This window comes from Mustela putorius, unplaced genomic scaffold (genome assembly GCF_011764305.1).
Source record: "Mustela putorius furo isolate JIRA1106 unplaced genomic scaffold, ASM1176430v1.1 tig00000905_pilon_pilon_pilon, whole genome shotgun sequence".
In the NCBI taxonomy this organism is placed as follows: domain Eukaryota; kingdom Metazoa; phylum Chordata; class Mammalia; order Carnivora; family Mustelidae; genus Mustela; species Mustela putorius.
In genome coordinates, this window is record NW_025421511.1 from 6,626,867 (window position 1) to 6,650,969 (window position 24,103).

Below are 24,103 nucleotides of genomic sequence, written 5' to 3' on the forward strand. Positions count from 1 at the left end.
CAGATGGCCAACAGACACATGAAAAAGTGTTCCACATCACTCGGCATCAGGGAAATACAAATCAAAGCCACAATGAAATCCCACCTCACACCAGTCAGAATGGCTAAAATTAACAAGTCAGGAAACGACAGATGTTGGAGAAGATGCAGAGAAAGGGGAACCCTCCTACACTGTTGGTGGGAATGCAAGCTGGTGCAGCCACTCTGGAAAACAGCATGGAGGTTCCTCAAAAAGTCAAAAATAGAGCTACCCTACTACCTAGCAATGGCACTACTGGGTATTTACCCTAAAGGCACAAATGTAGAGATCTAAAGGGACACGTGCACCCTAATGTTTATAGCCCCAATGTCCACAATAGCCAAACTGTGGAAAGAACCTAGATGTCCATCAACAGATGAATGGATCAAGAAGATGTAGTATATATATACACAATGGAATACTACGCAATCATCAAAAGAAATGAAATCTTGCCATTTGCGACAATGTGGATGGAACTAGAGAGTATTATGCTGAGTGAAATAAGCCAATCAGAGAAAGACAATTATATGATCTCTCGGATATGAGGAATCTGAGAAACAAGAGGAGCACAGGGGAAGAGAGGAGAAAATGAAATAAGATGAAAGCAGGGAGACAAACCATGAGAGACTCTTAATCTCAGGAAACAAACTGGGGGTTGCTGGAGTGAGGGGGGTGGGAAGATGGGGTGGTTGGGTGATGGACATTGGGGAGGGTATGTGCTATGGTGACAGGTCCCAGACCTATATTCTGGAAGCAAATAATACATTATATGTTAATAAAAATTTTTAAGAGGAACACTCAATATAATAAATATATGGACCAAAAAACCATCAAATTCTGTGTTCCTTCCGTTACGTGAGGTCATGTGTAGAGGATACTAGTGAGTTTCTGGAATGCTGGATGCACTCAGAAAGCCGCAGTTCCCAGCTTCGTGTCGGTCAGCACTGTGAAGCAGAGAGAATTACTTGACCAGCCGGAGGATATTGGGCACACATTTTGTCCTCGGCACCATGTGAGGAGCGGACGTGCAGGGAGGTGGGAGGCTACTTGAGAAGCTTCAGGCAAGGAGTGACAGGTACAGAACGTTACTTCCCTCCACAGCCATGGTGAAGGATCTGGGAGCTCAGCAGGCACACGCATCTGCCTCTGGGACTCCCAGGCATTTGAGGACAGGCTCCGAGACAGGAAACATGGCCCACCTCACTGGAAAACATGATTTCCAAATCTAGAAGACTGGCCATCCTAGGGCAGCCGGCCGAGGAGCTCACTCCCTCCGAGGCCATTCTTTCAGTTTCCAAATAGTTTTGGTTCTAGAAAGTTCTATGTGGGGGGCACCTGGGTGGCTCAGTGGGTTAAGCGTCTGCCTTCGGCTCAGGTCATGATCCCAGGGTCCTTCATCGAGCCCCGCATTGGGCTCCCTGCCTCGCAGGAAGCCTGCTTCTCCCTCTGCCTCTCCTTCTCCCCTTGCTTGTGTTTCCTCTCTCGCTGTCTCTTTTCGTCAAATGAATAAAATCTTAGAAAGAAACAAAGAAGAAGAAAGAAGGCAAGAAAGAAAAGGGGTAAGTTCTGTGTGGTACCCCAGAGCACACTCTCATTTAAAATTAATTTGCCAGACTCAAACCTCCCTAAACTGAGCCTTCAGACCAGGATGGCAGACTTGACCTTTAATAAGAAGAGTTTCTCTGCTAGTGAATTTTCAGGGGCTCTATCGGCAAATCAGGGAAATTCGGGCTAAAGCAGCTTCTTCCGAAGGAGGACTCAAGACACAGAAGGGTTTTCAATCACGTCTTTCTGGATACAGAAATGAACTCTTGTGTGGAACGTTGTCTTTTTGTGACCCCAGGTTGTGTGAAGTGCACTACTTGTGAAGTTTAATAGCACCACTAAATTTTATAAAAATCATAAATGAATGACTAAAGGACCCAAGGTCAGCTTGCTCAAGCATGTGGGGAGTGCTTCCCAGGTGGGAGGCCTGAAACTCCACACGGAGGATGACCCCCTGCTTGCTCCGGGTTCCTGGCGAGGATGACCCCCTGCTTGCTCCGGGTTCCTGGCCTTCCATCTCCTACTGTCCTAGACCCCCTTCCCCGCCGTGCTCTCCCAGAAATAACATGAATGCTGTTTAAAATATTCTGAGATTCAGCCTTTTGATTTAGGAAGTCTGGCCCCCTTCCTGGATTTGCAGGGGGTCACAGCTGAACTTACAATGAAGATTTTGAAAGCACAGGAACGTGCACTGAGCAAACTGAAAGGAAGCTGGCGGTCTGAGCACATGCCCCAGCCCCTCTCACATGAATGAGAGGGTCTGTGTTATTTGTTGAAGTGTTCTGAGTCGGCTTTCCACGTTTTGTTTGTAGCGTCCTTGAAAGGGCTGGGTTTGGATCCTGGCTTTGTCTTGTAGCCTCTGCTTTATGATGTAGGACTTTTATCAGTGTTTGTGCTTGGACTGTGTTTATTTCGACAGTCCCCCACGGGACGGGGAGGACAGAGAGCCGTACCCACCACCGCATGGGCTATGCACTGCTATTTCTTAAGACTTTCCAGCCTGAAGGCCGAGCTTGTGACTTGGTTTGAAAAGGTGTGTGTAAAAACACATTTTTAACATTCTTACACATCCCAGGATGAAGGAGTTCTTAATTTTAATTCCCACCAGTGATTCTTTAGTAAGTGTTCTATGGTTTCACGTGATTCGATAATGTTTGTGCTTGGTGAGTCCGGAGATGTTTGGGAGGTGGTGGGTAGGTATGTGTGTGACTGTGTATCTGCTCATCCTCGTGACCTACTGAGAATATGAGGTGAGGATTTGTGGGTTTGTGGCCACATGGTCTTGCTTCCCAGGTAGCTGGCTGCTGTTTCACATCTGATTTTCTCCTGTTCCGCCGCTCGGCCCCTTCCAGACCTTCACCACTAACCCTGTAAGGGCCCGTAGGCTGTCTCCAGTGGGTCTGTCCATAGCACTCCTGCAGACCCTTCCTCAAGACAGAATCAGACCCGCTTTTCATTGTAAATGCTGTGCTGCTAATCACTTCTGGAAAAACCCCAGGTACCCTCGGTGATGATTCTTATTTTTAGTGTAGTAAACTTACAAAGCTTAAGAAAGTGTTTACAGAAGCCAACAACTCTGGATTGCTTTTATAAAATATATTTTTAAATTACTCAAGTGATACATGAATGTGTATTTGGTGTAAAAACGTAGGCAATATTGAAATATATAGAGTAAAAAATTTATACAAATGTATTTGCTGGGTAGGAGGGTGCGCACGCTAGACTTGACAGCTATTAACAAATAGATCAAATTTGCCTTCTCAAAGTTTGTACCACTTACACCGCGGCCAGGAGCCCATGAGGGCGTCCCTAGCCTGTTCCCAGCACTAGATTTGTGTTTATAAATGTTTGTTGGGCACACTGTGATAGGTGGGTGTCTTTTTTTACTAGGTTTTCATTTTAGTTCCAGTCCAGTTAGCGCGGTGCAGTGCAGTGACTCAGCGGTTCTGCGCTCCACTCGAGCTCGCCAGGACCAGCTCCCTTCAGCCCAGTCGCCTACTTCACCCACCCCCCCACCTCCCCTCTGGAGACCATGGTTTGTTCTGCAGAGTTTTCTGGGTTGTCTTTTTTCCTTTGGTTTTCCCTTGAACTCCGCGCGGGAGTGAGATCCTACGGTGTTTGTCTGATCTCACTGAGCACCCACGGCTGCGTGCGTCTTCATTTGCACTTCCCTGACCCCCCAGCGCAGGGTCTTCGGTACCTACCGCTCGTCTCTTTCAGGCAGGAAATGCGTGTCACGTTGTACTCCGGAATGTGTTCGGGCAAGCCGGGCGAGAGATCCTGTGCTTCGGGGTGGTCCTGACTGTCCAGCTTGGGGTCCAGCAGGGCCCTGCCCCGCGCCCGCCGGCAGCGATGGCGCCCCATCTTGGCCCAGAAAAGTCCCTTCTTGGGAGAGCCTGTGACCTACACCCATAAGTGCTGTCTGCCAGGGGTCGGGAAAGGCTGAGGACTGGTGGGGCCCCGAACCGCAGCACTGCCCAGTGGGGCTTCTGGAGCGTGCGGGGCGGCCCCGAGCCGGGCTGCGGGACCCGTGCGGGGTCCGTGGGGCCCTGAGACTCTCCCGGCCCGGGTCTGGCCACCCTGCGGCCTTCTCCTGGGCCCGGTCCTCCATGGTCCTAAAGCTGCCCCCGCCCTGCCCCGGCCCGCGTCTGGACACAGCCGTCCACCCCTGTGGGCCGAGGCCGCAGCCCCAGCGCCGCCGCCGCGCACGCCCCGGCCCCGCGCACGCCCCGGCCCCGCGCACGCCCCGGCCCCGCACACTGCGGCCGGAGTGCGGGGAGGAGAGGGGCGGGCAGGCCGGTCCCGAGCCCCGGTTCGTCCGCCGGAACGCCGAAGGCCGGGCGCCCCCGCGCCCCGAGACACCCACGACCCATGTCCCCCCCGGACGGCGGCCGCCGGAGGCCGAGTCCTCCCCGGGGTCACAGCCCGGCGCGCGCCGCCTTTCCTTTTGGGGGCGGAAGCGCGGCCGGCGGAGGGCAGTGGGCATGCGCACTGAGCCTGCCCCGCGTCCGGCCGCCGTCGCCATGGTGACCGCAGCGGGGCCGCCCGGGCCCCGCCCCCGCGCCACCGCCCGGCGGACCTGGCCGCGCCCCAAGGCCGGGGTGAGGGGTCGGCGGGGATTGGAAGGGTGGTGGTCCCGGGGTGAGGCGGGGCCCAGGAGGAGGGGGCGGGCTCGGGCTGAAGGGGCGGCCCGGAATGGGGGTCCCGGGGTGAGGGGGTCACCTCGGGGTGACGGGGTCGGACCGGGCTGGGGGAGGGGTCCTGGGTCAGCGCTGCCGGGTGGGGGGGGCGAGATGAGGGGCGGTAAGGGGTGGGGAGTCTCGGGGTGAGGGGCACCGCTTGGCTTAGGGGACGGTCAGCTCGGGAGCGGGGAGGCCGAGGGTGACGAGTGGTGCGGGGTGAAGGGGTCCCGGGGTGGGGGAGGGCGGGGGGTGCCGGGATGAAAGAAGGTGGTGAGCGGTGCGGGGCCTCGAGGTGAAGGGGTCAGCTCAGGATGGGGTGTCGGCCGAGGGTTGCAGGGGTGAGCGGTAGCCGCCAGAAGGGGAGTCCCGGGTGAGGGCGGCGGGACGGGCCCCCCCTCCCCCGACAAGGCCGTGGGGGGCGGGGTCTCGCGGAGGGGGCGGTGGGGGGGCGGGACCATCGCTGGGAGGAGGGGCGGCGTGGTCCTGGGGGCCGGGGCCGGCCCGGGGCTCGCGGGGTGGGGGGGGCGACCTTGGGTTGGGGGCCCCAAGGAGGAGCCGAGGCCGGGGTGCGGTGGGAGGGCGGCCTGGTGTGCGGGTGGGCCTGCTTGGGGAGGGGCCTGTGCCGGGCGCGGGGGGCGGGTATGGTGGGCAGGCCCGGCGCGGGCGGGGGCGGGGGCTCGGGCCGCCCGGGGTGGGTCGGGTCCGGGCGGGGTGGGCTGGGCCCCGCCGCCGCCGCCGCCGCCGCCCCGCCCCGCCCTGCCCCACTCGCCGCGTCCCGGTCCCGCAGGAGCCGCAGCCCGAGCGTCGTTGCGCTGCGGGCCGGCCGAGCAGGGGCGCGGAGACGCACGGACCGCGGAGCCTCCCCGGAGCATGTGGAAGCTGAACCGGAGCCGGGTGCTCCTGGACGAGCCCCCCGAGGAGGAGGACGGCCTGCCAGGGGGTCCGCCGCCGGCCACCGCCGCCGCAGCCGCCGCCGCCGCGCAGGTAGGGGGAGATGCGGGCGGGGGGCGCGCGGAGGGGTGCGCGCGCCGGGCCCGGGGCAGTGCGGAGTCGGGGCGCGCGGCTGGGGGCGCGCAGGTGGGGCTGCGCAGGTGAGGCCCGGCCGCGGGGCCGCGCCGCTGTGGTCCGCGCCGGCCCCCCGGGTTCGCGGGCGTTGAACCCCACGTCCTCGCCGGGGGCCGGGGGCCGGGGGCCGGGGGCCGGGGAGCGGCTCCCCTGGGACCTTGGCGAGTCCGCGCCGCGCGGGTCCGGCCGGCTGGGGGCAGGGGGGCTGCGCGCGGACGCGAGGGCGCGCTCGGACACTGCTGTGGGTCAGGGTTTCCGTGAACCTTTGTGTGGGGGAAGGAGGCAGGTGTCCTTCGTGCGGAAAACGGACGGACGCGGGCCGTGCCAGCGGGAGACATGCTTGGAATGCTCAGAATTTCTTAATTAAAAAGGATCCCAGGTGGGGCCTGGACGCGTTACACGTGTGCCCCTCCCCCGTGCCCGCGCGGCGGTCCTCTCTCGCCCCAGGAAATCGAGGTCAGACATTCAGCTTTTCTTTAAAAGGACGTGGTCATAAAATTTCTTTTTCTCTTTTTCTCTTTTCTTTTGTTTTTGTTTTTGCTTTTGTTAAATGTTTGGAAACTCCTGCTGCTGCTGAGGCTCGTACCGAGGTTAATGATGTGTTTCCTTCCGAGGCGCTGCGGTCGTTGAGATGTCTCCTCCCCGCTGGGAGGAACGTAACTTAGTTTCCAGACTGAAGCCGCTACTTCTTGGAGGACTTCAGTGCATCTGATGAACCGTTTAATACGGTTCCGCTCCGAGCTGGCCCGTCCGTGCGCTGTTGGGTCGTGCTCGTGCCCATCCAACTTCCAGCTGCTTGAGTCCGGAGATTTTGAGTGCTTGAACAGCACTCTCGTAAATATAATGTGGAGCATTTACATGTTGTTTGTATGTGGCAACGGAATTACTTAGTATTGTAAATAATTCTTACTGGTTAAAGATTAGAAATGCTGTTTCTGGATGAGCTCTTAAGAATGGGAATCCGTCCTTGCTGTGCGCTGTTAACGCTTCTAATGGATCCTCTTTCTTACAGAATTGTCATCTTAGCTCACAGTGTATTTTTTTCATATTTTAATAGACTTTGTTCTTCAGGTACCCAGCACAGCTGCGTGCAGAAGACAACGCGTTCCCCCATACCCCCCCCCCCCCCCCGCACTCCCTGTTCCCTCACTGCCTGGTCCTCGCCCATTTGTTGTCACCGGCGAACCTCTGTTATCCGGCAGTCCACGTGGGACACGCAGGCACTTACCCTGGGGGGGGGGTGATACATTTTGAAGAATGTAACGTGAAATGTCTGCACTGTTAGAGAACCAGAAGTTTCCCTAATCCTGAGACCCTACAGACCCCCTGTTCTACTTCCTCATCCCTCCCTTGTGCCCCAAGGTCTGTCTTTTTGGGAGGTCCTGGAGTTAGATACGGGATGGAGCCTTCTCAGGCCGGCCTGTCTTGTGTAGCAGTCTGTGTTTGTGGTTCCTCTGTCCTTTCCAGGCTCGAGAGCTCTTTTCTTTTTAGACCTAAGGAACATTTCATCGCGCGGCTGCACCATGTGTCCATCAACCTGTAGAAGGCGTCCCGGTGGCTTCCAGGTTTTGGCAGTTAGGAACGAAGCTGCTTGCTTTGTGCAGGTGTTTGCGTGGGCTTCAAGTTTTAACTCAGCGAAATGCTCAAGAGTGGGCTGCGTCGGGGAGGGTGAGAGGTGGTTAAGTTCTGGGAGAACCCGCAGCTCTGCACCGCGGCCGCACGTTCTGGAGAACCCGCAGCTCTGCACCGCGGCCGCACGTTCTGCATCCCGCCGGCAGGGAGTGGGAGTCACCTGGGCGCCACCGCCTCGCCAGCACGCGGTGCGGCCCGTGCCCTGGGCGCCAGGTGGTGACTGGTGGTTGCAGCTTGCCTTGCCGGCAACCTGGAGCACCTTCTCCTTCCCCCGCTCTTCGCTGAAGTGCCCGGAGCTTCGGGCCCTTGGTCAGCCCGGTTGCTTGTTCTTTTCTTACTGATTTTGAAGAGTTCATGTTTTGGTAACAGTCCTTTATCACAGATGTCTTTCTCAACCATTTACTCCTAGTCCGTGGGCTGCCTTCTTGCCAGTGGCTTTCACAGAGCAGAAGTTTTAATTTAATTCTGTTGTGTTTGCAGAAGTTTTTGATTTTAATGCAGCCCAGGTGATCAGTTATTTTTTCATGGAATGTGTGTTTTGTGTTGGATCTCAGAAGTCACAGCCACACTCACCGCCGTTTGGGGTTTGTTCTGTGTGTCCTGCGAGTGAGGTGTGGCTGTGTTTCTTGTGTTACTGTGTTCAGGGTATGTGTGGTTTACTGTGTGGAAGCCCTTGGCTGTGGAAATCCAAGGCGTGTGGACTCGGGGTGGGCTAGTCATACCCCACAAGCAGTTAGTCCCTTCAGGAGGACCCTTCTCTATCCCAAAGCCAGTTTTCTGTAGAATTACATTTTCAAATTCACGACACATCTACTGTAAAACTTCTGCCTACAAGATTTTATTTTAACACTTGAAGAAGTAGGGATTCACAGTGGGAGGGACTGGTGGGTCTGTCCAGGTTCAGTAGGAGGAGGCTGTGTGTTGTGCGTTGTCTCCAGTCTTGGACGCCCCACAGGCAGCCTCTGCCAGGTCACTCGTGCTGTGGGGTCACCCGGGAGAGCAGAGAACCTGCTGTCCTGCTCCAGGACCGTGTTCTGTCGGGGTTGCTGTCTGGTGTCCTGTGTCCTTGGAAATCCGCTCACACGGCTGTAATCCATGTCTTGTTTAAAAAGAAAAGAATAGCTTAGTGTCCGGCCATAGTAAGTTTGAGATGTGAGACGTTCAGAATCGGAGCGTGGGTGTGGGTAACCGAACCAGCGGTAACCCCGAACTGTTACTACCACAGCTGTCACAGTAGGAAACCGTTTCTGAGCTGTCTTCAGGCTGCTGGCCTTTGTTGTCACGAATATGGACTATTTTACATGAAAATTTAGTAGTAAGGTTTATAAAGCGAATCAATGGTTGCAGTCATTTAACAAGGAGAGACAAGTTTTGATAAGTCTCATGTTTATTGATTTTAGAGATTTTGTTTATTTTCTTATTTATTTGAGAGTGAGTGTGAGCACGAGTGAGGAGGAGAGGAAGAAACAGAACCCCCAGGGAGCCCCACGTGGGCCTGGATCCCAGGACTGGGGATTGTGACCTGAGCTGAAGGCAGATGCTTCACTGACACAGCCCCCCAGGTGGCCCTGAGTAACTGTTTTTAAATTGACGTATCATTAGAAATGCGGTTCCTCACCATGCCAGCCCGTGTTTGGCTAGGATGACAAATGGACAGCACAGCTCCAGAATTCCCCCAGATCCAGACGAGCTCGTCGGCAAGATTTGCGGGTTCTTGTGCTTGCTTGGCCTGTGGGGCCTTCCAGTCCTTTGCCGGCCCGTGTAGAGTCGTACGGCCCCATCCGTGGGCACAGCGAGGGACAGGCAGACAGAAACGACCCAGGCCTGGTGTCTGTCGCTCCCAGGCCCTGGTGTACTGCTGTGTAAAGTGTGCCCCCATAAATGCTAGGTTACAGCCTTCACTCCTACGACTTTAAAGTCCTAGTTTTGGGTTTACTTTCACTGGTTTTTTACTTAAGGTGGCATGACTTAGAACATTCTCGAAAACTCAGCCGTCCACGTCACGTGTGCATTGGGCAGCGTGGGTTCAGTGAGATTCAGACTGGGAGTGACTCTTCTGCCTGAGGCCGCACGTCCTCTCCCCGGGACCCCTCCAGGGGATGAGACGGGTGAACACCTGGGGGAAACACAGCCTTCTCTGCCTTGTGTCATCGAGGGGGGTTAAGGTGTAAGACGGGCTAACCGACCCCAGCTTTAGCGTTAGAAGCCAAAGACGGACGCCGAGGAGCACTTTTGCCAGTTGTTTAAGAATGAGCCTTGAGAACTGGATGGATTTTGTTGTTTACTTTTTTTTTTTTTTAAGATTTTATTTGTTTGGTCACAAGTAGGCAGAGGCAGGCAGAGAGAGAGGAGGAAGCAGGCTCCCCGCTGAGCAGAGAGCCCGATGCCCGGCGATCCCAGGACCCTGGGATCATGACCTGAGTGGGAGGCAGAGGCTCTAACCCTCTGAGCCACCCAGGCGCCCCTGGATTTTGTTGTTTTCCTGTCTGTTCACCGCAGGCGTCTGCGAATTCAGCACACGCTGAGCAAGCTCTTCTTGGGGAGTCGCGGGGGTCACATAAACCAGAGCTTCTGCCCTGAAAGTCTAGCGGGAGTTGCTCTGAGGGAAGAGGGACTCTGGTCGCTTCTGCTCATCACAGAGCCTGAGGAGGGGGGACCCAGCTCGCTGGCGGACCGGGGCTGGCGCACAGGGAGCGCGTCCGGGGGCGCCGGGGGGGCGATCCACCTCCCGGGACCGCCAGCGGCAGGCGCTCCTGGCCGAGGACGTGAAGGCCGAGCCTCCGAGCCCGGCAGATCCACGATCCACGGCGCCTGTGGGGCTCGGCCCGCGGAAGCACCGAGGCTGGCGCCCAGCGGCGCTGCTGTGTGAGGGGCAGCCCGACGCCTCTCGGGAGAGCTCGCCGCGGCGCCCGGTGAGTGGAGCGCTTCTGTTGACGGAGATTTCTCTTTTTTTTTTAGGTTTTTATGTTGATTTGTCGGGGGGGAGAGCACAGCAGGGGAGCGGCAGGGGCAGAGGGAGAGGGAGAAGCAGACACCCGTGGAGCGGGCGCCCGAGCGGGACTCGGTCCCAGGACCCCGGGATCACGCCGGGAGCCCGAGGCTGACGCGCGGCCCCGACCCCCGGCAGCCGGTAGACATGGGTTTCTCAGCAAGTGGCCGTCTCCGTTCCGGGGCTTAAACGCCAGCTTGTGCCGCGGGCCGGACCCTGCGGGGAGCGCCGCACGCGTGTCGCTGCAGGGCCTCATGGTGACCTCTCCCTGGTGCGCTGCCGGTGCTGGGTTTGCAGAGTCGCCTCCTCGCTCAGGCTTGTTAGGGCAGAGCTGCACGGCGTGTCGGCGTTTCCCTCTCCTGGCCGAGGCCGCTCAGGCGCCGCAGCGCCCTCCCCAGCCACTGTCCCCTCGCGGTCCCACTGGCCCTCTGTGCTGGGGGATGTGCCGTCCTGCACGGTCTCCGCATCCTGCCGAAGCGCTATCCGGCTTCCTTGCGGCAGGAGGCTTCGAGGTGCCCTGCGGGAAGGCTGGCGGCATTCGGGCACGTTGTGGTGCACAAGGCAAGGGTCTCTGCGCAGACAGCCCTCCAGCGGGGACAGAGATGCGACCCTGCCCTTCCCCAAGAGCCATGACTCCGTCGCGTAATTGAGGCTCAAGGCCTTGCTGACGGTCACTCCAGTTTATGGAGGACGTCAGGGAGGTCAGGGTCTTGTGTGAACTCGCACAGTCACCGAGAGGACTTCGAGCGCAGGTGTCACTGGGTCCCGTGCGTGTGGGCGTGAGCGGGCTCCGTGCCCGGCCTGGGGCTCGAACTCGCACGCCAAGGCTGAGTCGCGCTCTACTGACCGGGCCGGCCAGGCGCCCTGCACCGTTGCTCTCATCAGGTCACCATAAACTTCTTCATCTTCTAAATGCTGATGCTTTACATAAAGAAAGATTTTAGGGTTTCAGTGATCGGTGCCTTAGGGAGCACCGCGGCAGTGAGTTCTGGCTCAGGGCCCTGTAGGGGCGGCTGCGCTTTCTACTATGCCGTGGGGGCTGCTAAGCGCCCGACACAGGGCTGACGCAGGTGTGGAAGGTCGCCTGGTGAGCAGCAGGTGAGAAGGCCTGGAGGCCTGGGGCCCCGGAGAGGAGGGTCTTGTCTCCAGACACTTCCCTCTCCTGAGTGTTGGAGGAGGGCGCTGTGGCCGCCAGCTCTCGAGGCAGGGTGTGGAGACAGGGCGAGCAGTGCGGCTGCCCTGGCGCGGGAAGACTTGTTTTGAGGAGACTCGGAAAGCCCCGTTCAGGAGCTCAGACTTCACCTTTTAGGTAAATAATAAAGATTTTGCGGGAGGGCTCTGTGATGTTGTAGAAGGACTGCTTGTCTGAGGAGCAGGGGTTAGAGGCAAATGCAGCCAAGCAGGTAGGATTCTAGGGTGTCTGTCCGACGTGAATGCGGAGCCCGAGTTCGGAACGGAAGGTAGTCGAGACGCTGGAAGAAGAGCTCTCAGAGCTGCTCAGAGTCTGTGCCTTGGGAGGTGAGGTGGAGGCCCGAGGGGCGGCTGGAACAGATTGGGACAGAGCCGGCCCCTCTGGGCGCAGCGGGGAAGCCGGAGGGCGGCCCTTTCGGAGCATAGGATCCAGGTGAGGATCCAGCCAGCGATCTCGTGCGGGAAGGGCCGCGCCGCTCGGATGCGCTCCAGGAAATGCGCAGGGCCTGGCTTTCCGTGTCCGAGCTTGTGATGCGATCGGTCAGTGCACTGGAACTCGGGAAAAGGTGTGTTGACAGAGTCTCTGTCCAGGAGTCGGCTGGCGGCAGGCCTGGGCCTCAGCCATGTCACTAACTTTGTGACTGGAAGCCAGTAGTTACTCTGTGTTCTGCACGTTAGCTTACTGTAAAGGACCAGATAGTAAGTAGACGAAGCTCTTCTGGGCGCCGGATGGGCTCTGTCACTACTACTTAGCTTTGCTGCGAAGCAGACGAACAGCCCTAGACAGCAGGTAAATGCACGCATGTGGGTGTGCGGATAAAACTTTATTTACAGAAGCAGCACTGCTGGTCTTTGGGCTGTTTGTTATTTGCAGACTTCTGCTTTATTTTCATGTTCTTGAAGTGTTGTTGACATAAAGTATTATGGTAGTTTCAGGTGTATAACATATTGATTCAGCATTTCTGTACTTTGTGGGTCACCATACAAAGCTGTTCCAGTGTTTTTGACTACATTTCCTATGCCGTGTGTCGCATTCCCTTGTCTTTATTATTTCATCATTGGAAGCTGGTACCTTGCGTTCCCTCCCCGTCTGAGCCTGGCAGCTGACAGATGGCGCTTCGCATTTAGGAGTCTGTTTCTGTTTGTTCATTTCTTTTTCCTTTTCTTTTTTCTTTTGTTTGCTTTTAGATTCCGCAAAGAAGATTGTACGGTATTTGTCTTTCTGTATCTGACTTACTTTGTTTAGCATAATATGCTATGTGTCCATCCATGCTGTTGGCAAGATTTCATTCCTTTTTTATTGCTGGGTAATATTCCGTTGTGTGTGTGTGTCTGTGTGCGTGCACGCCCGTGCTGACTACACACGTGTCCCATCTTTATGCCTTCATTGGTCAGTGGACACTCTGGTTTGCCTCTGTCTTGGCCACTGGAAGCAGCGCTGGGTGGAGCACACGGGTGCTGTGTCTTATGCGTACGCTGTATTTCCAAGTGAACGTCTTTATTCGCCGTTACTCACTATAAAGGATAAAACTTAGGAACAGCACAGGGAAGGGATGCAGGGGCAGCATCTCTGGTCACGCCCCCTCCTAACGCCTGAATGTGATCGCCAGCCTGGTGGTTTCCGGAACCTGTCATTTCAGAGGTTAGAGGGAGGCTCCATCACCGGGGCTGGCCAGATGACCCCTCGGGCCTAGATGACCCCTCCGGCCGTTTCCAGGGCTTCCCCTCCGTGGGCCGGGGGACGGATGGCAGCAGGCTCAAAGTGCTGTCCAGGTCGGCTTTTCTGGTGACCAGGCTGGCCACAGCGCTCTAGCCCCCTCCCCAGCCACATGATTTGCATACAAAAAGCTGTAAATTCCAAGGGTTTTAGAAGCTTCATGCCAGGAAACTAGGACAAAGACCAAATAATGTTTTACTCTACCACACCCAGTATTTGATTTGTTACAAGTGTGTATGAATCTCAAATTAGACATTTTATTAAGATAGGTAAATGATTTAAGAAATTCTAAAAAAAAAAAATGATAAAAATCTGTGTATTTCTGTTTGTTTGTTTCCTCTTGCTTTTATGCCTAGAGAGGCATTTCCTCCCTGAGATCGGATTCTTCTAGTTCCTTTATGGCGTCATTTCAAAGGAATAACTCTTTCATCTGTGTGGAATTTATTTTGCTGTCTGTTGTGTAAATACGGATTTAACTTTTTTTTCTCAAAATACATTACCAGTTATTTTAAATCCATTAAAAAAATAGTTCTTTTACCTTCTTTTTCATGCCACCTACCGTGTACTTAGATCACTGTGTGCTGCAGTCTGTTAGATTTTCCATTCTGTTCTCTTGAGTTCTTCTGTGTATTCTTGTCCCATTCCTGCAGTTTGGCTGTTTTATGACGCATTTAATAACAGGTGGGTGGCTCAGTTGGTTAAGCAACTGCCTTCGGCCCGGGTCATGATCCCAGGGTCCTCGGATTGAGCCCCGCATTGGGCTCTCTGCTCAGTGGGGAGCCTGCTTCTCCCTCTCCCACTGCTGCTCTTCCTGCTTGTGCTCTCTTGCCCTGTCAAATAAATAAATAAAATCTTAAAAAAAAAATAACAGGTACATAAAAGTTTCCTTTAATTAGACTTAAAAATGTGTCTTCCCTTTCCTGTTCACTTTTTTTACTTGCATGTTATTGAGCCAGTTTTTAATTTTCTTTTTGTTTTTAATAGATTTTATTATGCGGGGGGGGGCAGTTTTAGGTTCACAGCAGAATTGAGGGGATGATGCAGAGATGTCCCGTGGACTGCACCCCCCCCCAGCATTAGCACCCCCACCGGATGGTGCATTTGCCACTGGTGATCTGATGAACCCTGTGGCCGCGTCACTCTTGGTGGTGCACGCTCTGTGGGGTCGCACGAATGTGTGATGACACGCCGTCATTGTAGTGTCGTGTAACGTAGTCTCCCCTCTGCCTGCCCCCTCCCACCCCCAAACCTCTGCTGCCCGCTGGTCGTACCACTGCCAGAGTTCGGCCTTGTCCGGGATGCCACGGAGTTGGAAGCAGGCAGGGCGTAGATTTTTCAGACCGACTTCTTTTTTTTTTTTTTTTAAAGATTTTATTTATTTATTTGATAGAGATGACAAGTAGGCAGAGAGACAGGCAGAGAGACAGGAGGAAGCAGGCTCTCCACGGAGCAGAGAGCCCGATGCGGGGCTCGATCCCAGGACCCTGGGATCATGACCCGAGCTGAAGGCAGAGGCTTTAACCCACTGAGCCACCCAGGCGCCCCCAGACCGACTTCTTTCACTCCGTGATCTGCATTTCCATTTCCCCTTGTCTTTTCATGGCTTGAAGGCTCCTTTCTTGTTGGTGCTGAGGAAGATTTTGTTGTGAATGGACCACCGTATTTAGCAGTGCAGTAACTGAAGGACGTCTTGGTTGCTTCCAAGTTTGGGAAATTATCAGTGAAGCTGTGCGCAGGTTTTCGAGTGGTGCTAAGTTTTTGACTTCTTTGGGTGGAAATTCAGGAGTGCAGCTGGGGGGCCGTATGGTGAGCGCATGTTTCGTTTTGAAAGAAGCCGCCATGCTGGCCTCGAATGGCCGGTGCGTGCCCACCAGCAGCGCTGGGACAGTCGCTTCCCGTCCTCGCCAGCGCCCGTGCAGGGAACTGGTCTGCAGTGTGGCTGCTCCTGACAGTTGTGTGACGGTGTCTCGTAACTCGCAGTTCCCCGGTGACATGTGATAGGGACCATCTTCTCATGTACTGGTCACCCTTGGCATATCTTGAGTCAGTGTGGGACATTCTCTTTGGAAGAAACGTGCCGGGCCCCTCTGCCCTGAGGAGCGCACCGGCCTGGCCGCTGTTGGGTCTTTGCGCCGGGAAGTGGGAACAGGCTCGTTTTGGTTTGAGGACAGGGATCCGCCTTTGTGGTTTTCCTCTGTCTTTGGTGACTGTTTGTTCAAGTCTTTTGCCCATTTTAAATTGGGCTTTCATTTTCTCATTGTTGGCTTTTAAGACTTCTTTGTATGTTTTAGACAACAGTCCTTTATCAGTATGTCTTTTGCTAATATTTTCTTTCAGTCTGTGGATTTTCCTCTCACTCTCTTGGATTTGATCTCTGGTCTTGTGTTCCACGCTCCTGAGGGCCGACGGCAGTGCCAGAGTTGACAGCAGCTCGCTGGGTCTCAGGAGCCCTGGGGAGCAGCGGCCTGGATCTGGGTCTCCTGAGGCCTGTGCGACCCGGAGCCACCGTCGGTTCTGCCCTCCACCCCGCGCCTACCGAGAAGTCACCCTGCCAGCCCCGCGCAGTTGTTCAGGAAGAAGTGACATTTTCTAATGTCATGTGCCATTTATAATATTAGGTCATTTATTCAGCTCTTCCTTTTAATATAATTGGTTAAGGCAACATATAAACTTTTTTCCTGGATATTTTTAATGGTTTTGTTCTCGTGAGTGGCTTCTTTCCTGTCGTCTTTAACTGTAATAAAGCAATTTTTTCTATTTAGCCACTTCCTTAGGCCTAACAGTTCATTTGATGCTTTTCCGTTTTTTCATTATTTAGCCTCAGTATTAATAATTGTAATTTCCTTTTGAGTAGTTTTAACTCATTTCTATATCGTGCATTGTACTGATTAGAACGTACAGAATAGTCCCGAGTTAACGATGTTAGAGGACCGTCATGTGTTCCCTCTGACGTCCTTGGGCTGTGCTGGCTAGAACGTCATTCGTTTAGAGAAGACTTTAAGCTCACTAGTACACACGCTACTTTAACACTGCTAGTTATAGGCAGAGTTATTTCATAGTATTACAGATACAGGGTTTTTTTGTTTCTTTGTTTCGTTTTGATTTTAGCTGTCCCAGGGATTGCTAATTGAGCATTTAAAAATCACAGGAAGTGTAGGTCAGAAAAGATCATTGGGGGGGCGTGGGGGGGTGGGAGCGGTGAGATTTCATCCGGCAGCTCTCCTGAGTCAGAGTGCGGTCTGAGTCCCGAAGTGCGCGCTGCAGAGGCGCTGGATGGTTCCCACCAAGCTGCAGAGCTGCTCCGTGGGGCCCGGAGGCCTGACCTGCACTCCCAGGACGGATGCAGACTTAGTCAGACTTTATTTAGAGTCATTAGCTGGAACATAATAAATTCTCAGTTGTAAAACTCTTCCTTTTCTAGATTATTTTTTCTGGGTAAATTCTATCAATGTTCAGCTCCTTCATGTTACAAAATTAGAAACTTAATATTAGGGTAGGTCTCTGCCCTTGGGGACTCTCCTGCCGGCTGGTGCCCGCTGTGGACGGTGACGGTGGGACGAGGCGGTGAGCGTCACCTCGCATGGGCGCAGGCACTGGGGGGGGGCCTCCTGTCCACCAGCTGGGAAGAGAAGACTGAGGATCCCCCTTGTCTTTGCCAGACTCTGTGTACCTGTGCTCCTTGGGAAGGGGTTGAATTTGGGCCAGAGTTTGTTGGGGAGGGAGGGGACAGGGCTTGAGGACCATTCTGCTGCTGTAGCCCATCAGTCATGGTTCTTCCCGTCTCCACACAGCTGTAATGCACTGCGTCTCTGGAGTCTTCAGGCTGGTCAGTGACGTCCTGGTCTCTGCACTGGGGCAGAGAAGGAAAGCGACCTCTGGTTCCTACAGTGCGGTGGCTCTGCGTGAGCTACGGAGGCATTGAGGGACGCAGGCCTCGAGTTCCCCTGTGTCGTGGGCTGTGTGTGGCCTGGAGATCCCGGGGTCCGCCCGCGGTCACTCTTGTGGTCTGTGTGTGGTCCAGAGAGCACAGTGTCCGCCCGCTGCCCTGACATTCTCGCAACACTTGGAAGGTAGTTCTGTATTAAATCTTCTGTTCGGAGCAACGAGTGTTTCACGTTGATTGTGCCAAAGCTTTGTAGGCACCGCACACCTGGTGGCCTTGATGGGAGTGTATGCGACAGCCATGGTCCTCGGCGTTCTTGCGCAGACAGCAGTTCGTGGGTAAAATGGGAAATGCGCGTGGGATATGGTTAGGGGTTGTTTCCTGTCTCAAGACTGCTCTTAGGCACCTGCCTGTGGGCTGTGGGCAGGGACTGCGGCCTTGGGCTGGCAGGGCGCGGCTGCTGGGGTGGCTGTGGCGGGGCGGAGGTCTGGGGACCTCCGAGCTGGAGCATCCTTTTCCTTCTGCACCGCTGTACTGCGATACTGCTCCGATAACGTTCAGTTTGCCCCCTTACTGTGTAGACTAATGGTTCAGCATATGCACAGATAGGTGACCTCTCAACTCGACAACAGAATTTTCGTGACCTCAAAAGGAAACCCAGTCCTGAAGCTGTGCGCTCTGCTGTTTCTCTCCCCAAGCAGCCCTGAGCGACGCTGATGTAATTCGTATCATAGAGATTTTAGTATATTTCGTGGCCATTTTACTGGCCTCTTTCACTTCATGTAATTTTTAAAGACTCATTCATGTTGTGCGTTTTATCAGTGCTTCGTTACTTCTGATGCCGAGTGAGTTCTGAGCGCACCAGGCTGCCCCGCGCGTCTGGGATGCTGTAAGCGTGTGTAGAAGATTTTGTGGGGACTTGTTTTCTGTTGGGTGGTGTGTATCTAGGGGTACAGTCGCCGGGTGTGCTAGAAGACCGTTCGCATCCGCCGCCTCCCCAGATTCGTATGTGGAACCCTGATCCCCAGCATGATGGTCCTTTGGACATGGTAGGTTATGCCACCACTCCTGCGTGGCCTTAAGTGCCTTTACGAAGAGGACCCTATGGAGCTCGCCCGCTTCTTCTTCAGCTGCCATGTCAGGACCCAGGGGTCAGCTCGCCGTCAGTGAGCCAGGAGGAAGGCCCTCACCACACACTTAAGCCCATTGCTACCTTGATCTAGCACTTCCAGACTCTAAAACTCGGAATAAATTTCTGTTTTTTCTAAGCCACCCTGTCTGTAGGATTGTGTTAGAGCAGCCTGGAGACCGAGACACTGGGTCATACGGCAACTGTGAGTGTGATCGTTTCAGGAACCTGCTGGACTGTGTTCCTGGACGCTTGCACCCAGGAATTGGACATTCCCGGCAGTCATTTTGAAGATCTGAGTTCTTCCTTTTTAAAATTTTTTGAATTAACTATTTATCTTTTTAAGAGATTTTGTTAGAGAGAGGGCACAAGCCGGGCCTGGAGAGGGGCAGGAGAAGCAGGTGCCCCACTGAGCAGGGAGCCCGACAGGGGGTCCAGTCCCAGGACTCTGGGATCATGACCTGAGGTGGTGGCAGCCACTTCACCGCTGAGTTCCCCGGTGCCCCGGGTCTGGTTTCTCCGCACCCCTGTGATTATCTGACTTTTGGATTGTAGCCATCCTAGGGGGGTCGAAGTAGTAGCTCATTGTGGTTTTGATTTGTTTTCCTGATGTACTGAGTATCTGTCCATGTGCTTATTGCCCATTTATACAGCTTTTGGAGAGAGATTATTCTGATGCTTTGCTTACTTTTAAAACTTGGGTTTTCTTTTTACTATTAATGTTAAAGTTCTTCATATATTCTTGATTCAAGTCCTTATCTGATGATGGGATTTGTAAATATTTTCTCACATTGTGTGTTGACTTCACTTTCTTGATGGTGTCCTTAGAGGCACAGTTTTTAAAAATAATGATGAACTCCAGTTTATCTCTTTTTCTTTTGTTGCTTCTGGTTTAGTATCTTATCTAGGAATCCTTTTCCAAAGCCAAGATCTTAAAGATTTGCTCCCTATGTTTTCTGTTAAGTGTTTCAGAACACTTATTTAACACTTATTAAAAACTTATTTAAATTTAAATTATTAAATTATTAAATTTAAAATTTTAATTATTAAATTAAATTTATTTAATTTTTATTTAAATTACTTAACACTTATTTAAATTAAGTGTTTAATTTTATTCCTTTATTTTTTTTTAATTTTTATTTTTTAAAAGATTTTATTTATTTATTTGACAGACAGAGATCACAAGTGGGCAGAGAGACAGGCAGAGAGAGAGGAGGCAGCAGGCTCCCCGCTGAGCAGAGAGCCCGATGCGGGGCTCGATCCCAGGACCCTGGGATCATGACCTGAGCCGAAGGCAGAGGCTTTAACCCACGGAGCCGCCCGGGCGTCCCTTAGCTCCTATATGTAGATCCTCGATCATTTTGAGTCCACATTTGTATGCGGGTGAGGGAAGGGTGCAGCGTCATTCTTCGGCGTGCGGCTGTCCCAGAGCCCCGGCGTCACTCGTCAGCGACCTCTTTTCCTCGTTGGTTGTCTCCGCTCCCTTCCAGAAAATCGGCTGATCTTGGACGGGTTTGTCTCCGCATTCTCATTCTGTCCGTTCCCGTGCCGGTCCCACACTCTCCTGATCGCCACTGCTTTGTTGTAGGTTCTTTTTTTTTGCTTAAGAGAATGTTTTGAGTATAGTTGACGTGTTACATTTGTTTCAGGTGTCCAACATTGTGATTCCGGTTCTTCACACATTGTGCTGGGCTCACAAGCGCATCTGCCTTCTGTCCCCATACCGCACTACTGCAGCACCACGGGCCGCATTCCCTGTGCTGTGCCTTTCATCCCCGGGGTTTACTCCTCTGTGAAAGCAGCCCTGTTCCTCCTGCTCCCCTGACCCATTTGGCCCGTCTCCCCACCCGTTTACCTCTGCTAGCCGCCAGTGTGTTCTCTGCATGTGTAAGTTATTTGTTCTTTTCTTGACTGATTTCTGCTTTAATCTTTTATTTCCTTCCTTCTGCTTTGTGTTATTTTGTTTTTTTATTTTTTGCTTTTTCCCCATTGTTAAGGTAGAAGTTTAGATTATTGATTTGAAGTCTTTATTACATCGAAGGTTAAACATTTTCCAGTAAACACTGCTTTAGCTGCATCCCATAAGTTTTGGAATGTTGTATCTTCTCTGTAATTGATTTCAGACTATTTTTGGTTTCCTTTTTCAGTTTTTGTTTGATTCACTGGTTATTTAAAAATGCGTTGTTTAATTTCCATATATTTGTGAGTTTTTCCTGCTATTGATTTCTAATTTCATACCATTGCTGGCAAAGAACCTATTCAGAATGATTTCAACCTATTATTTTTTAAAAGATTTTAATTTATTTGAGAGAGAGCTTTATATGAGAGTGAGTGTGCGCAAGTGGTGGGAGGGGCCTAGGGAGATGGAGAAGCAGACTCCCCGCTGAGCAGGGAGCCCACCTGCTCAGTCCCGGGATCCCAGGGTCATGACTTGAGTGGAAGGCAGACACTCAACCAGCTGAACCAGCCACGTCTCCCAATCCTATTAAATGTATTGAGATTTGCTTTAGGCCTGGCATATGTTCTGTCTTGAACACTACTCCCTCTGCTCCTGAGGAGAGCATGTATTCTATTGCTAGACAGAATGTTCTCTAGATACATTAGTTCTAGTTAGTTTATAGTGGTTGCATGTCTTGTGTTGCTTATGTGTTATTCGTTATGGATAGTGGATATCTTTTATTGTTATTGTAGTAGTGTTACTCGTTATGGATAGTGGATATCTTTTATTGTTATTGTAGTAGTGTTACTCGTTATGGATAGTGGATATCTTTTATTGTTATTGTAGTAGTGTTACTCGTTATGGATAGTGGATATCTTTTATTGTTATTGTAGTAGTGTTACTCGTTATGGATAGTGGATATCTTTTATTGTTATTGTAGTAGTGTTACTCGTTATGGATAGTGGATATCTTTTATTGTTGGGTTGTCTAGTTCTCCCTTAATTTATTATTTCTCCTATTTTTGCTTCTTGTATTTTGTTGTTAGTATGAATCTTTATGCCTTCCTGATGGCAATCTATTTATCATTATAACATTTCTTTATCTTTAATAACTTTTGAAATTTTAATGTCTCTCTTATCCACCCATGCAACTGCTCCAGCTTCTTCTGTGGCTCCTGTTTATAGGACTTCTCTTCGCCCTTCCTTTTACTTTAATCTCTTTTTATCTTTGAATTTAGAGTATGTTTCCTACAGCCAGCCTTTAGTTGAATCAGTTTTTAAAATCCAGGGTGACCATCTCTGCCTCTGATTGGATTATTTAATGTGTTTACGTGTAATAGAGTATTGCTGCCCTAGCAGGTTTCCATCTGCCATTTTACGTTTGGTTTTTAGGTCGTGCATCTGTTTTGCTTTTCTGTTCCTCTTCTGACCCTTTCTTTGCATTGTGTATATTTTCTCAGGTGACATTTTAATTTTTTCTTATCATTTACTGTCTGTGGTCCTTTTCTTAGCCCAACACAGTCTTTCCTCACCCACCTCTTTAATGCTGTTGTTGGCAAATGCATTACACATGCATCATACCTGTATGTATTATAGGTCCAAGAGTACATTATATGCATATTATTGTCTACAGTCTTTTTAAAATTGGCTGTGAGAAGAAAGAAAAACAGGCTTCTTAAAAAGATTTTATTTGTTTATTTGACAGAGAGAAAGCAGGAGCAGGGCGGGGGCAGAGGCAGAGGGAGAAGCAGACTCCCTGCTGAACAGGGAGCCCGATGTGGGACTCGATCCCAGGACCCTAGGATCATCATAACCTGATCTAAAGGCAGCCACTTAACTGACTGAGCCAACCGGCACCCCAGAAAAATAGCTATGTTTACTGTGTTTTACATATAATTAAATAATGACCCCTACCAGTGCTGGTTTTTTTCATGTGGATTTGCTTACTCTATGTGTTACTTGCTTTCAGCTTGAAGGACTTCCTTTAGCGTTTCTTGTAAGGCAACAGATTCTTTCAAACTTGTTTATCTGGTTTATTTCTTCCTTTTTTTTGAAAGATAGCTTTGTTGGATATAGGATATTGTTGGACAGGTTTTTCTTTCTGTTGAGCTATTTGACTGTGTTGTCCCACCACCTTCTGGCCTCCATTGTTTTTTCGGAGAGTTCACCTTACTAGAGTTTCCTTGGTAAGTGACTAAATCACTTTTTTCTTGGAGTTTTCAAGTGTTCTCCTGTCCTGTGTGGTGTAATAAAAAAATGTATGTGGTCCTTGCCCCTGATTTCTAACACAGAGGTTCTAAAATCTTTGGGATTTCCTGAGCGATAGGAGTTTCTGTTATGCTAATGAAGGGACTGAAGATGGGGGATCCTTACCAGAAAGGGCCGGCCTGGGAGTCTCAGCCGCCCGCACCTCCTGCGGGGAAGGGAGAAGCCTGGAGATGGAGTTCCAGCCTCTGGCCAGTGCTCTCTTCAGTGACACCCACATGAGGAGACTCCAATCAAAACTCCGAACACAGGGTTTAGTAGAGCTCTGGGACCAGTGAACACACTGATGTGCTGGTGGGAGTGATAAGTGGGCCTGACACCCTAAGGAGGCAGGGAGGCTCCGCGTGGCCTCCCAGGCCTCCCGCTGTGTGTCATGTGGGGTTGCTGGAGTCCTGAGCATAGTGGTCTCCTTCCTTCTGTGAGATTTTCTTTGTTATTGAACCTGAAGGGATTATGGGAACCCCTGATTTATACTGTTAATCAGAAGTGCCCCTGGCCAGGGATGCCTGAAATCAGATCTCTTCACTGTGGAGTCCCAGATGAACTCCTGGTGGTTAGCATCCGGACTGTAGTATGGTATGGGACACCGGCCGGCGGGTGAAACAGAACGCTCTGATTTTCTTTTACTGTACGTGTTTTTGTGGGTCTCTGTGTTCACCCTACCTGTAGTTTGTCAAGCTTTCTGGATGTATTGATTTTTGGTGTTTGGTGGATTTGGGAAATGTTCTTTTGTTTCTTTGGATATTTTCTTACTAGGTTCATTCGCGGTTCTTTTCCGCAAGCCAGCCAGCTCAGTTTAGCCTCTGTCGGCCTCTGACCCCTGCTGCAGAAGATGTCAAGCTCTGTGCTATATCCTGCGTCTGTCCCAGGGCAGCCCCAGAGCCAGGGCTCTGGGGATGGAGGTGGACGCCATGACAGGCTTCTCTCTGAGGGGTTCCTTTACTCTGGGAGCAGAATGTCTGGAGGGTGGGCAGATGCCTGGGGTTCCCTCAGCTTGTTCCTGCTTGTGTGTAACTGTCACCCCATGAACTAGAAGAGGGGATGAGGGCCGTAGAATTCCCCCGCAGTCTGTACCCTCTCTGTCCCCTGGGTGGGGGCCCCATCTCTCCAGGGGATTAGCCTCAGGAGAGGAAACGCTTGCTGGGAGGACCAGCCTCCGCTGGGGAACTGCTGGCTGAAGCCATCCAGGGGCAGGGACACCGCGGTCACCATCCACATACGGCAGAGGCGGTCCTTCCATAGAGGTTGTGAACTTCCACAAGGTTTTCTCAAGTAGACTTTTTTTTAAAGTAGACACTTCTTCAGTTACAGTCTGTCCTCGGGAGCATTTCCAGAGGCTGGGAGGAGTTGTTCTTCCGGTTTGGTCTTGTGGTTTCCAGCGGCTGGGCTGGGGCGCGTGTCTTCAGAGCCTTTCCTACTTGTGGTGGAGGGCGATTCTCCTTCCCTGTTGACGCCGTGCAAAGGCAGCTTCCAGACGTGGGCACTGTGGGTGTGCACGCGCCCCAGGACGGCGTCGGGGCGACCAACCCCGCTGTCTTCTCTGTTACTC